This window comes from Dasypus novemcinctus, chromosome 16 (assembly GCF_030445035.2).
Source record: "Dasypus novemcinctus isolate mDasNov1 chromosome 16, mDasNov1.1.hap2, whole genome shotgun sequence".
NCBI classification, from domain to species: domain Eukaryota; kingdom Metazoa; phylum Chordata; class Mammalia; order Cingulata; family Dasypodidae; genus Dasypus; species Dasypus novemcinctus.
The window spans coordinates 26,055,081-26,068,737 of NC_080688.1; the positions used below are offsets into that span (position 1 = coordinate 26,055,081).

General features: G+C 41.0%; 1 protein-coding gene across 5 annotated transcripts in view; it reads right to left on the reverse strand.

Moving 5' to 3' along the window:
• ANKRD12 (ankyrin repeat domain 12) overlaps window positions 1–12,137 on the reverse strand; it is a 141,444-nt gene extending 129,307 nt beyond the window's left edge. For 3 of the 5 annotated variants that reach the window (XM_058277372.1, XM_058277371.2, XM_058277370.2), the window contains exon 1: window positions 11,731–12,031. The gene's annotated coding sequence lies outside the window, so the exon portion shown is untranslated. Of the gene's footprint in view, window positions 1–11,730 lie in introns of all 5 variants that reach the window. The other 2 variants (XM_023587578.2, XM_071208439.1) reach the window with 2 other exon arrangements.
• Between the last annotated feature and the right edge of the window lie 1,520 nt (window positions 12,138–13,657).

Here is a 13,657-nt window from a genome sequence, read left to right on the forward strand (position 1 = left end):
GCTTTCAACTCTTGGGTATACACCTAAGAGCAGAACTGCCTGGTCATACGGTAATTCTATATTTAACTTTTTGAGGAACCACCAAACTTCTCCTGTGGCTATACCAAAAAAATTTAATTCCACAACAATGCACAAGGGCTCCAATTTCCCTATATCCTCACCAATACTCTCTTTTTCTTTTTTTAAAATAATAGCTTGCTGTGCTTTTGATCTGCATTTCCCTCATAACTAATTATGTTGAGCATCTTTTCACATACTTATTGGTCATTTCTATATCTTCTTTGAAGAAAAGTCTATTCAAGTCATTTGCCTATATTTCATTGGATTATTTTGTTGTTGTTACTGAGTTATAGCAATTCTCAGTCAATTCTGATATTAAACTCTATCAGATAAATGCTTTGCAACTATTTTCTCCCCTTCTGTAGGTTATCTTTTTACTTTTGTGATGCCCTTAAAAGAAGAAAAGTTTTTAATATCAATGAAATCCAGTTTACTTTCTTCTTGTGTTGCTCCTGCTTATGGTGTCATAGCTAAGAAACCATGACCAAATCCCAGACCATGAAGGTCTTCCCATTTTCTTCTGAGTCTTACGGTAGTTTTATTTTTACAATAAAACATTTCCTGCTATATAACCATGCAAATAACTGAATAAAAACATTGACAATATAAATATTAAACTGCTTTATCTGTTAAAGAAAATATACTATGACAAAATAAAGCCTAAAAAAGGCAGCTTAACTAGGGAGGAAAAAAGCAGCTTAGGACAATTTAAGAATGTAATACCTCTACATTAAAACAAACAAACAAACTGAATTTAAATTTCAAAGTCAGTGATTCTTAACTTTTTTACTTTCAGAGCCTAAAAGCCATGGTTCCTTTCTCCTTTCTCCTGAACATATATATTCACTATAAAAATTTGCAATCTGACTTCAAAATGTTCACAGTTCTCCCTAATTATGGATACAAGTTTAAATACCTTTCTGCTAGACTTTAAGCTCCACACAAGCAGAGAATGTCTTCCAACATGTACTTCGCATGGAGACTAAAAACCTTAACACCAAAAAGCCTTTTCAATGATCTGTCTCCAATTTGAGTTCCATACAACTTACACATTCATTTTCTAAGAGAATTTGTATGAATCATTCACCATCTTGGGAATGCATATATTCTACGCCCCTCATTGTAATAATCACAGCTTTTTCTCAATTGCAATCCTCCTTTTCTTGCCATTCCTCTGTCATCAGCGGAAGTGATTCTCATTCATTCAATAATATAAAGCTGGTCATTTACAATGTGATCCATTGGGGGATACAAGAGTGAACAAGACATACACGATCCATATCCCTACCATGTTCCTTCCTATACCAACTAGAGAGAAGTTCAGATGATTAAAGAATAATACTTTCCTATTTCACCTATGTTTTGTTTCTTAAGGATAAAACCTTAAAAAGACAGTCTGAGATTGCCTTAGCTTGCATTTTCCTATCCCAAATGCCTGCCCACTTCAGCAATGCCAAGTGTTGTGCATGCATAGAGACAATGATTTAAAAATTGATTACTGAACAAAATTCAATTGTAACTGAACAATACTTTGCTCACTGTAGTAAAACCAGGAATTTCAGAGATATAAAAAGACAAAAATTCCAATCACCTCCAAATTCCAATATACAGATAATAACCCATGACGTTAGTGGCAACAATTAAAAACTACAGCTGGGGGGGTACTGGGTTCCTGGCTGGTGGTGCTCTGTCGTGGTCCCTAGGGGAGCAGCGACAGTCTCCCAGGTGCAGCGGCAAGGACCAGGAAGGAACGAGGGTCCAACAGTGAGCCCCTGACGCTAATGGCTATGCTTGTGAGCTGATATGCCTGAAATAAGAACAAGGCCTAGAGCAGCATTGTGCCTGGGAATTTCCTCCTGACAGCCTTCATGTTACTCAAATGTGGCCAGTCTCGAAGCCAAACTCAGCATGTAAATGCAATGCCTTCCCCCCAGCGTGGGACATGACACCCGGGGATGAGCCTCCCTGGCACCGATGGATCACTATCAACTACCAACTGATGATGCCACTGGAGAATGACCTTGAATGGAAGGTTCAATGCGGATCAGCAGAATATCCCTGTCTACATAAAATAACATGACTTTAAAATGCTGTTTGACCTAATCTAAGGGGGAAATGGAAAGGAGAAATGAGTTTATATGGCTATGAGTCTCTAAAAAAGAGTCTGGAGGCTGTCAGAAGGATTGCCCTTATGCACAACTGAGCAGAGTCTAAGAGACAGATAAAGTAGATACAACCCCCAGGTATTGGTTCCTTTGAGGGCTAAAGAGGCCCATGGGTGCTATGGTCATGGCAGATGGGGTTAACTGCCATGTCAGATGGCCCTTCTTTGGAGCTGGTGTTTATGCGTGATGAATCTGGACTCAGATGGGACCTCTCTTCTTAAGACTTTCATGCTACTGTGCTGGAGTTGTAGTTGGTGTCGGGGTTTAAGATATATTTAGGGGATCTGAATCTCTGGACTGACAATGTGATAGCCAGGCCCTGAGCCTCAACAGACTCCAGCACCTACAATCTGATTTATTGGACTCACCTCACTCAGCTAAGATGGAGTTGAAGAAGGACAACCACCACAACATGGAGCCTAGAGTGCCTACAACTGAAAGCGAGAGGATTGCATCCAGTATCCATGAGGAATCTGAGCCTCCTCTTGACATAGAGGTGCAATGGACACAACCAATCCAATGTCCACAGAGAAAAGGTGGCATTGGAGTGGGAAAAGTGAACATGGTGGCTAATGGGTATGGGGAATGGCAGGAAGAGACGAGATGTGGAGGCGTCTTTGGGACTTGGAGCTGCCCTGGATGGTGCTTCAGGGGCAATCACTGGACACTGTAAATCCTCACAGGGCCCACTGGATGGAATGGGGGAGGGTATGGGCCATGATGTGGACCACTGACCATGAGGTGCAGAGGTGCCCAGAGACGTACTTACCAAATGCAATGGATGTGTCATGATGATGGGAATGAGTGTTGCTGAGGGGGGGAGTGGTGGGGTGGGGGTGGTGGGGTTGAAGGGGTCCTCATATATATTTTTTTAATGTAATATTTTTACAAAATCAATTAAAAAAATAAAAGGTCAGACTAGACCTTTCAAGCCCTTTTGCTCTTTGTAAAATTCATAAAACTTATTTTTCCCAAAAAAGGCTCAAAATCTATCTACCATTTTATCATTTTTTCACTTAGAAATATCAATTTTTTGAAGGTGTTATTTTGTAAGGGAGCAATACAGTCACCATAGCTGACTAGATACATGTGACTTTAAAGGACTAAACTTGAGCCTCATCTGTAAAATGAGAACAAGATAAACTTCGCAAGGCTGTTTCAAAGAGTGAATGAAAATTTATGTGGATAGCCATTATCAGTTACAGAGTATTTGCAATTATATGACTACCAGTCAATTAGCATTTCATAGTTAATATTACCTAAGTGTGAGACTTCTCAAGCTTTCCCCTGCTCAATGGATTCTCTGTTTTCTGCTACCTCTTCCCTAAAATTCTGAGTATCCAAAAGCTTTAGGCAAGGAAAATTCTTAGACTAGGAATGTGAACAGCGTAGGAAAAATAAAATTAAAGAGTTGTTATTCCAATAAGGTAGTAGTTTGAAGGTTTGTGAAGGAATAGTGGTGCTGAAAATAAAAGTTCTGAGTCAAATGATAAATGACAGATTAGGAAAAACATTTGCAATGCATAACATATAAGATGAAAAATGTCTAATACAGAAAGAATAGCCACAAAGAATTATCAACCTTTTCATTTACATAGCTTTTATTGTAACAAAAAGCATTTTTTTTGGTAATGTTTAAAAGTCCTAATAAAAATGTTTTTAAGAGTATATGTTTAAATTCTTGACTGATACTTCAGGAAGCTTTGAATTAAGAGGGAACGAAGAGAAAAATGGCCAAAACCATTCCTCACTAAAGAGAAAATGCAAATGATTACTTATCTAATGCTCCAAATCCCTATAATTAGATAAAAAGATAAAAGCCTTAAAAGATAACATGAAAGTGGTAATGTAATTTAAATTTAATAACATAAATTTAAATTGTTCATTACCAATGGTAGGTACAGATCTTATTCATACTTAAAGAGTATCTGCAAACAAGGGAGCCCTAAGACCTGAAAGGAGGAGGAGCCACTAAAGGAGAAAAGGGACAAAGGAAAAGGAAGAATGAGTAAGCCAATTTGCTATCAACCGTTCCTGTTTACTTTCAATAACCTGAGTACAAACAGGAACTTGGTAAAGAGGTAATTTTGTCCTGTTCAACTGGAAGTTAAAGAGAGTTACTCAACTTCATTTTGGGGGATGTTTATAAGAATCCTAGAAAACAGATAATTTCTGAAGTCTGAATAACCACTATTGTATGATCACCTCAACTATAAATACATGAATTAACTGGGTTGCTCTTAATGAAGAAAACATTTCTTTCAAATTAATAAGCATATAACACTTCCTAAATTTCAAATTAGTTCTTGAGTAATAAGATCTAGAGTTGGAGATATACCAGTTACAAGTTTTTAAAGTGTTTCCTTAACTATTTACTCTCATCATATATAAAAATACATTTGAAAGTATCTAACAACTAATACATAGAACTTCAAACAGATAACATCCAAAAAGTGAGAATTAAACTCCAGTACAAAGGGTTTATTTTAACTCAGAAATTGTAAGATTTGAGTATAGAACACTGGAATGCAAGTGAAGACTTTGGTCCTAGTTAGGATATTCTTGTGCAAATTATTGTAGGAAACATTCTGTGAAACTTTAATTTTCTTACACTCCACATAATATTAATATTCACCACGACCTCTGAGATGCAAACATTTAGAAATCCTCAACAAAAATGCTGCAGAAATAAGTATTATGATTATCTTTACCATCATGAACTACTACCACTAATTAGTACAGTGGTATAAATAACATGTTTTTAAAAAATATTTACTTCTCTACTTAAGTCACAGAAGACGTACAATGGAATAGAAAGTTGTGTACAATGTGGCTCTGATAAGAAGACAACAAAGTATGTGTCTGTCTTTCCTCTTCCTTAGGTCTACTAATGCTTCTCTTTCATGAGTGAAAGTTAAGGAAGTCTAGCATCACTCCAGATAATTTTAACCTGGATTCATTCCATAGCTCAATACATCAGATGAGCTGACAATCCTTGTTTTTCCCATCTCACGGAGTTGTGAAATTCAAATGAGATCGGGTGGGAAAAGAACTTTGTGAACTACAAAGCATTATAATTTTAAAGGTATTATTTTTTTATTCTGAGTCAATATGGCTATTTTTAGGAAGAAGGGAGAGCCACACATGGTTTTTGTTCTCTACTAGGAATCAAAACGTCTGACACATACAGGACCTATGTGGGAGGAAGAACAATTTGAAATCTGAGAAGCAGCTAAAGGACTCTCTACAAAATGCTTGCAAGAAATAAGGTAGCTAAAAAATATGGCATTAATCACTAATATTGGTGGTATTTTCCCCAATTATGGCTAAATACAAACTGATAACCAGAAAGATAAACTACTACATATTTTCAATAAAGGAAGGGAGAACTTGGAATGTTTAACTCAGCCCGCAGAACAGCACAAAAAATTTAAAAACAACTCATGCTACACAGTACATCAGTCATCTTCATGTGTCTTGCAATGAACTATTTCAGTAGCCAATCCTCTTTCTTAGTATATTAAAAGACAGGGATTTTTGTTGTTGATGATGTTGTTATTGGTGTTGTTTTAAGTTTACTGGGAAAAGTGCATTTGGCCAAATGAATGGTAGTCAAGCAGTTGCAAGAAAATTTGGAAGTTCTTTATTATAAATGAAAAGCATGTGAAAGTGCACTTAAAATAAATTTTTTATTAATATATTTATTACCTGGATTTTAAATAGACAATAGAAAGTCTTCCCTTCTTGCTGCCATCATCCTATTAGCCATTTTATCAAGACACATGATCAGTGTTGCAACGTAAGGGTAAGGATGGCTACCGTGCCTTGTTTTACTTAATCATACAGTGAGCAAACGTGGGAATGAATGGAACTATTACTCCTAAGACTTACTCACATTGTGTCTCAGACTATTTACATTGTGTATCCCCAAAGATTAAATTTACTTCAAAACATAAGTGTTAAACATTACTTTCAAGTGCTATGGAAGAGCACATATAAGTTTAAATTAGTGGACATTCAGAAATAGTTTCCCCTTCCCTAGTCTTCTGTGTCTGTGATGTGAATTTCTTTTATTTTAATATAAAATAAAAGGATTATGTATTTTTAAGGAGAGAAATAGTGATACATCTTTTTGCTACAGGCCACAGCCAGCGTGCTGAGCTTGTGTCAGATTGCTTTAATTAATCACTACAGATCAGCCTGATGATTTGTTTGCAACTGATGGGAAAAATATAGCTTTCATATCATTGGAGGGGGAAAAAGATGTTTTTCAGGATTATTTTAATACTTTTAGTAAAAATAAAGAACTCTTATGTACCATAATACTGAATAAAACAGTGACATTTTTCACCATAATTGAGTGGACAAAGAAGACAGTGCTTTCCATATTGTGTGAGGTAATCTGGGTTTCTTAAGTGCCAGCCTTTAGAACACTGTTAACGTATGTACACTGCCTTAACGCAAAGGACCCTCAGGTAGCTAAAGGGTCTCCCATCCATTATGCTTCATATGTATCATGAATGTGAGAACAGGAAAAAACAGATACTTGGGGGACATTTTATATAATAAATTTATGAAGGAAAAAAAACGAAAAAACCTCCTACCTATTTTAAAACAATTTTAGAGGAAGAAGTGTTAAGGAATTGGTCAAAGACTATAGTTTAATTTAGAATTTTTAAAAGCCAAAGAAAAATCATTCTGCCCTATAACTTGCAGGTTTGTAACTTACCTCCTCTACTTACCTCAATTTGGAAATACTTCTGAGTTTAAGCAAAATTCTCAGGAATTAAGTTTCAAATTAAATCCTTTTAGGGGGGCGGACTTGGCCCAGTGGTTAAGGCGTCCGTCTATCACATGGGAGGTCCACAGTTCAAACCCCGGGCCTCCTTGACCCGTGTGGAGCTGGCCCATGGGCAGTGCTGATGCGCGCAGGGAGTGCCCTGCCACGCAGGGGTGTCCCCTGCATAGGTGAGCCCCTCGCACAAGGAGTGCGCCCCGTAAGGAGAGCCGCCCAGCGCGAAAGAAAGTGCAGCCTGCCCAGGAATGGTACCGCACACATGGAGAGCTGACACAACAAGATGACACAACAAAAAAGAAACACAGATTCCCATGCTGCTGACAGCAACAGAAGCAGACAAAGAAGATGATGAAGCAAATAGACACAGAGAACAGACAACCAGGGCGGGGGGGGGGGGAGGGAGGGAGGAATAAATAAATAAAATTTAAAAATAAATAAATAAATCTCTTTTAAGTTTGGAAGGCCTCACTAATCAGAAAGCCTAGTTTGTATGCTATTTTCTACGCGGACAAACTTTCTACTGCTGAATCTGTTCCTTTAAAAATATCTTGAAGGAGTTTACTTATGCATTTTTTCTTCATTTACTCTAATTAAAGTGTGTCTTTTTAGAATAACAACATTAATATCAAGGTAGGGTCTCTTAGGATAGCCTCATGTAACAAACATTACTAGGTACAGTTCTTTTGTAGCTAGTGAGAATAATTAGATTCTGACACCTAATACATATTAGCCTCTCATAAAAAAGCTTGCTGGATTACCTTGCATCATTCTTATATTTCTTTTTCTTTTTTTCTTTTATTTTAAATTCATTCAGTAGAAGGCAGAATGGTTGCCCCCTACCAACATTTTTCATGAAATCAAAAATTTAAGAAACTCTGCTTCAAAACTCTTCAAAACCAGCTAAACACTCTTAGAGACAGAGCACCGAAATGGTTAACAGCAGAGACAATGTAGTCTGCCTAAGTCAGAATTCCTACTGTCACTTATCTTAGTGAATATGAACAGGTCACATAACTGCTCAAAGCCTGTTTCCAGAGTCATAAATTTCAATACTAGTATCTATTTCACAGGTTGTTGTGAAAATTACATGAAACACTTGACTTAAAACTTTGAGTAAAGACACTTGTATATGCAAAGCGGTCAACAAACATTATGTATGATTATAATTACCCTTATTTTCAAACTTACAAATACTCTGGTAATCTTTGTAACATTACACTATTGAAATAGTGGTTACCAGTATTATCAATTTAAAGCCCTAGGAAAAAAAGGTCTTTAAACTTAACAGCAAAAACAAACCAAGAAAAAACATTATTTCAACATTTCTATGTATTTTAGATCTACCAGATGACCTCAACCCGAACCACTCGAAGTGGAGCTTCTAAAAAACATTATCTCCAGCTATTGCCATTTACCTAAGAACAGACAAATTAACATTGTTACTTCCCACTCCCACCCCTATTTAGGGTTTGTGTTTTTTAGGAATTTAAGATACTGTGCACTATTACTTTTTAAAAGCCAAGTGTATGTAAAGAAACAAGACATTGTGTATAGGAGTGTTTATGAAAATACTTTTGAAACTACATGAAGAAACAACATATTCTCCAGAGGAAGTCAGGCCCAACCAATTGCAATATTTAAAATCTACATAAGAGGCTTTATTAAGATTAGAGCAAAAGTGGGGATCAGAAAATATATATCCAGGGAGTTATAATCCATAAACCAGCAGGTGCTGGGGGAAAAAAAAAAAAAGGCTAAGCAAAAACCTAGGGATCTAGACACCGTGTTAAACTTTAAGAATTGTATTTTCTCTTCTAAAAAATTCACCATTTTTTATTTGTATAAACGTTTATACAAAGTGCTTTCCTATATGCTCCATCCAACAACCCTGTAAATTAAGTAAGGAAATTTATTTTTGTAGATTAAAAAAGCAGGGTTCTGAAAGTTAATGTGATTTGTCAAAAATCAAAATGTTAGGAAGTAACAAATTAAGGAAATTAAACCTGGGTCTTTTTCACTTATATTTCAATGTTCTTTCCACTACCCAATGAAGCTACTTCTAAAGAAAGAGGCAAATTAGCATTTTCACAGAAAGAAACCTCTAGGCCAAACCACAGGTTGTTTTAACTAGTTTTGTTGCCTTCAGTAAGTCATTTCATCTTTATAGGACTTCATTTTTTCATCTCTAAAAATAAAGGAACTGGATTAGAAAATCTTAAGTCTCTTCCAGCTCTAAGGATTACATGTTATGTTGTTGCTGGCAACAAATTCCAAATGAGAAAGTAGTGTCAATAGTTCTTAAGCAACCCTTCAACAACACGTTTATGTAGAGAAAGGTCTATGACAGAAATGAGAAATCTCACTAAGCAGTCTTTCTTTATTCATTTACTTACTTATTTTTAGACAGCACCTGGGATTGGACCCTGGACCTCGTACATGGGAAGCAGGCATTCAACCACTACACCCTCTCCCCACCTCTTTTTAGATTGAAATAACACTCTTAAAACATAAAAGTGGTTTAAAGAAAATAATCATTGGTCAACTAATACCCAAAAAATTGAAATAATATTTTTTACAATTATTCGTCATATTCTTTAGAATAAAAATCTCTATTCCAAATGTCCCTACCATTTTTCCAATCTATCTCAAAATATCAGTCACATTATTCAACTTGTATAGAAAGAAAAAATAAAATCAGCGTCTTGATAAAATCTATTCTTTAAATTTATTCCATCAATGTGGCATCTCTCTAAATAAAATTCAAGCTTCCCCCCCCCTTCTTTATATGAAAGAATTACCACCGATTGCACAACATATTTTCACCTACTGAGTTCTTTCCTCATCTATTTTTGTTCTCTTTACTCCTCCTCAAATATTCTTCATGGACTACACACCCAGAGATTTCCACTTTCCCAGCTCAGCTTCTTTCATAAAACTAGTCTACATACTATAGAAACCTTAAGAGATTAAGAATATTAAAGGCATCCTACTCTTTCTTTCTAGTTTTTCTTCCATGAATATCGCGTTTTCCTTCATTTTAACATCTTGCCTGTTGCTAAAATAGAACACGAACCCTGAACAGTCATGTCTGACTGTAGGCAAGCTGTCTGTAGACCTTGAGAAATGTTAGTGCTTGGGTCAACTCTAAAAGATCTTTAAGTAGTAAAGCCTTTTGCCCCTATACTTTCCAGCAAGAAACACTTCAAATCTTTAAACGCCTTTTCTTTTAGCCCAAATTATGACTTTTCCCAACAAGTTTAGTTAACATAACTACTTGATCTTACACACAGGACACAATCTCATTTTGTTTTTAAACCACTTGGCACCAAGAGAGCATATGTTCTGCCAGTTCTGAGCTAATCTCCAGGAAACCCTTTGTACGATTGAAGATACTGAAACAGATCAGTGCCCAAGATCTTTAACAGTCTACTTTAGCATATGTTTTCAATAAAGTTGTATTTTAATAGTTCGCCTTCCTTTATAACTTACATAAAGCATTTTAAAATAAAAAAGATGATACATACATAGATGGATTGACAGAATGATATGGCAAATGTGGCTAAATAATAAAATTGGTGGATCTGGGTATGGGGGGACGGGTATGTTGGAGTTCTCTATATGGTGCTTGTATTATTTTTGCGACTGTCCTATAAGTTTGAAAATTCTTCAAAATAAAAAATTAAAAGAATTAATTAAAAATGGAGCACTTTACTGGGAACGCAGGTTCATTTCAAAACTTCAGGATTAGAGATATCTCCAAAGCGTTACACACTGGATCAGTAACACAGCTCGCCCGCGCGTTCTCAGTTCAGCCGCGGGTGTCCAGAGGAAATTACAATCCCAATAACCGCACTGCTTACAATTTCTCCTAACGTTTCAACTGGTGCAATATTTTCAACTTCCCATCCTAAACAGTGCTGCACTGTTAGTACTAAAACAGCTGTCAGCTGGGCTTCGGCAACCTCTTTGTACACCCGTTTATTCAACGCTTTGGGATCCTCGAGGATGCGTCACGTCACATTACGCTTCAAAAATGGGATCGAAGAACCTGACTTTCTCCAAGGGTCTATGAACATCGTTCGAACCGGCACATGAAACCACGCAGAGAACCGGTTGCCCAATGCGGCAAGAGACTGCGCTGGCATTTAAAACAGAACTGCAGCGTCGCCGCCTCGCTTTCTCCCGAGAGCGACCAGAGCAGCAAGCGGCCCCGCTTGCCCATCGCCATCTCTCCCCAGGTCCCAGGCACCTCCGGCCCTCCCGGCAGGAGCCTGACCACGCAGTCCCCGGAGGAGCTGCGGCTGTCGCCGGCCCCGGGCGGGCGAGCGCGCGGAGGAACCGCCCGCGGACTCCGGCGGCGCCTGCCGGCCGCGCACACGCGCGCACACTCACACGCGCGCACACGCGCCCCGCCGGCCCCGCCATGTTACCGGAGGCGGCGGCGCCGCGGGAAGGGAGGCGCCCCCGCCGAAACCGCACGGGCCCTCGGCGCCCCCGGGTCCCGGCCCCCGCCGCCGCGCCCGCCCCGCGCCGCCCGCCGCCTCTGACAGCGCCCGCGCCGCCGCGCACCCCTGGCCGGCCGCTCGCACCTGCGCCGCCGCCCCCCGCACGCCCCAGACCGCGACGGGAGGGCAGACGGGATCCCGCAGGTCGTAACGGCCTGTCATCGGCAGCGGCGGGGTGCGGGCCGGGGCAGGCGGCTCTTACCTCACTCGGGGAGAAGCAGCAGCAGCGCAGACCTGAGGGTCCCCTCAGGCGCCGGGGCAGCTCGCTACGAGCCCTCCTGCTGCCTCTCCGCTCGCCACGCCCCCTCTCCCACACGGACCCCGAGTCACGCCCTGAGCAGGAAGCTTTAGTTCCTGGACGAGGGGCTCAGCGTTGTCGTCGCCGCCGCTGCTGCAACCGCCACGAACGCCGCCGGGGCAGGGTTTGAAAACATCTCCGGTCTCTGTCCGTCCCTCACCACAGACTCCTCGCTCCCAGCGCAGCCGCCCGCCGATTGGCTTGCGCGCCGCCACGTGACCCGGCAGCACGGGACGGGCGGCGTGAGCCCCGCCCCCGGCGGCGCTCGCTCCTTCCGCCCGGCGGCTCCGGCCTCGAGACGCACGCAGTCCTGGCTGCGAGGAGTGCGCCGCGCCGCGGGCGGGGGCGGAGCGTACCAAGTGCGAGCCGGCGTTGGGGGTGGAGGCCCGGACTCCTCCCTTTGTGCTCGTTTCTCTCCCGGGAACCAGCGGCGTCTCTCCCCCGCCCTGGGCGGACCGGGGCACCACCGCCTCCTCCGCGCCTGTCATTCGGCACTGGAGGGGAGGGGCCACCCAGCGGGGAGAAGGCGGCACCGCCGCGCCGCCGGGCGAGCGGGCTAAGTAGCCGCCGGTGGTGGCGACCTTGGAATGGCTGTGACTGGAAGTTTCTGGAAATGGCGGCGGCGAGGAGTACGTGGGGTATTAATGTGTTGCTTTTGCAGGACTGGGTGGGCGTGTCTACGCGCGAGGGCCGGCACCGAGGCCGTGGTGTGGAAATTCCCCGCCCACACACCCGGCCGGCCTGTCCCGCGGCTTCGAGTGGGGTTGCTCGGGAGGGGCGCGTTGCCGGGCAGCCGGGACCCGACCGCGGGGACTCGGCGTCTCCGCCCCTTTCGCGCAGGGACGCGCACCCCCCATTCGCACTTGCACGTGCCCACCTCTGGGGTTAAGGACTTAAGGGGCCTGAAGAAGAGCAGCGCCTGGTACATCTACCGTCTCTATAGCTAACTCGTCTGCTACCGCGTAGCAGCAGCGTGTATGCTGACCTCCTTCGGGATGCATTTTCACATCGAGGTTAATCTGGGAGAATTTGTTCGTGCTTAACTTGAACCACTGAAGGGTTAGCATAATTGGAGGCAAACCATCTTCTCCCTCATGCAATTAGTGGCCCCTAAATCCCGTCGACACCCATTTGAGACTTAATGAGTAGTTACAAACGTCTTTATGTAAGACTGCCCTTTGTGCCACCAAATTTAGTATAAACTGGGTTCAGGTGTATAGTGATCACAGATAATGGGAAAGCTAAGTCCCAGCACAGTATTACATACAGCATAAATTTGTATTGAAGGCCACTATTTTTACCTTTTCTAGATTCCTTATTTCTCTTGCTTCTAAAACATGAAGTTCCACATGAAAAGCAGAGAACATTTAATAGCTAGGGGTGGAACCATGTTACATTTAGTTTGGATATTTATTGTGTGCATTGTAAAGGAAAAAATCCACTGAAAATATAACTAAAAGATGTTTTTTTGACATCTCTTTAAATCATTGAAATGGCTATTATTTAGCCAAGTCGGGTTATATTGATGGCATTGGCACTGAGCTTATTTCTATAGCAATTATGCCTCACTTTACAATGGAAAGGTGGCGATGAATGCACAACTTTGATTATGCTGAGAACCCTCAGCTGTACACTTTGGATGGGCTGTATGTGTGCCTATATCTCAATAGAACTGCTTAAAAATGGAGAGGTAGACAATCATCGTTTCTTTTAACATACATATAAAAGTTACCATTTTTTAAGTGTTCTGTTAAGTGGCATTTTTTTTTTTTTGAGGTACAGGGAGCTGGGGATTGAACCCCGAATCTCATACGTGGGTTGGTGCTCAACC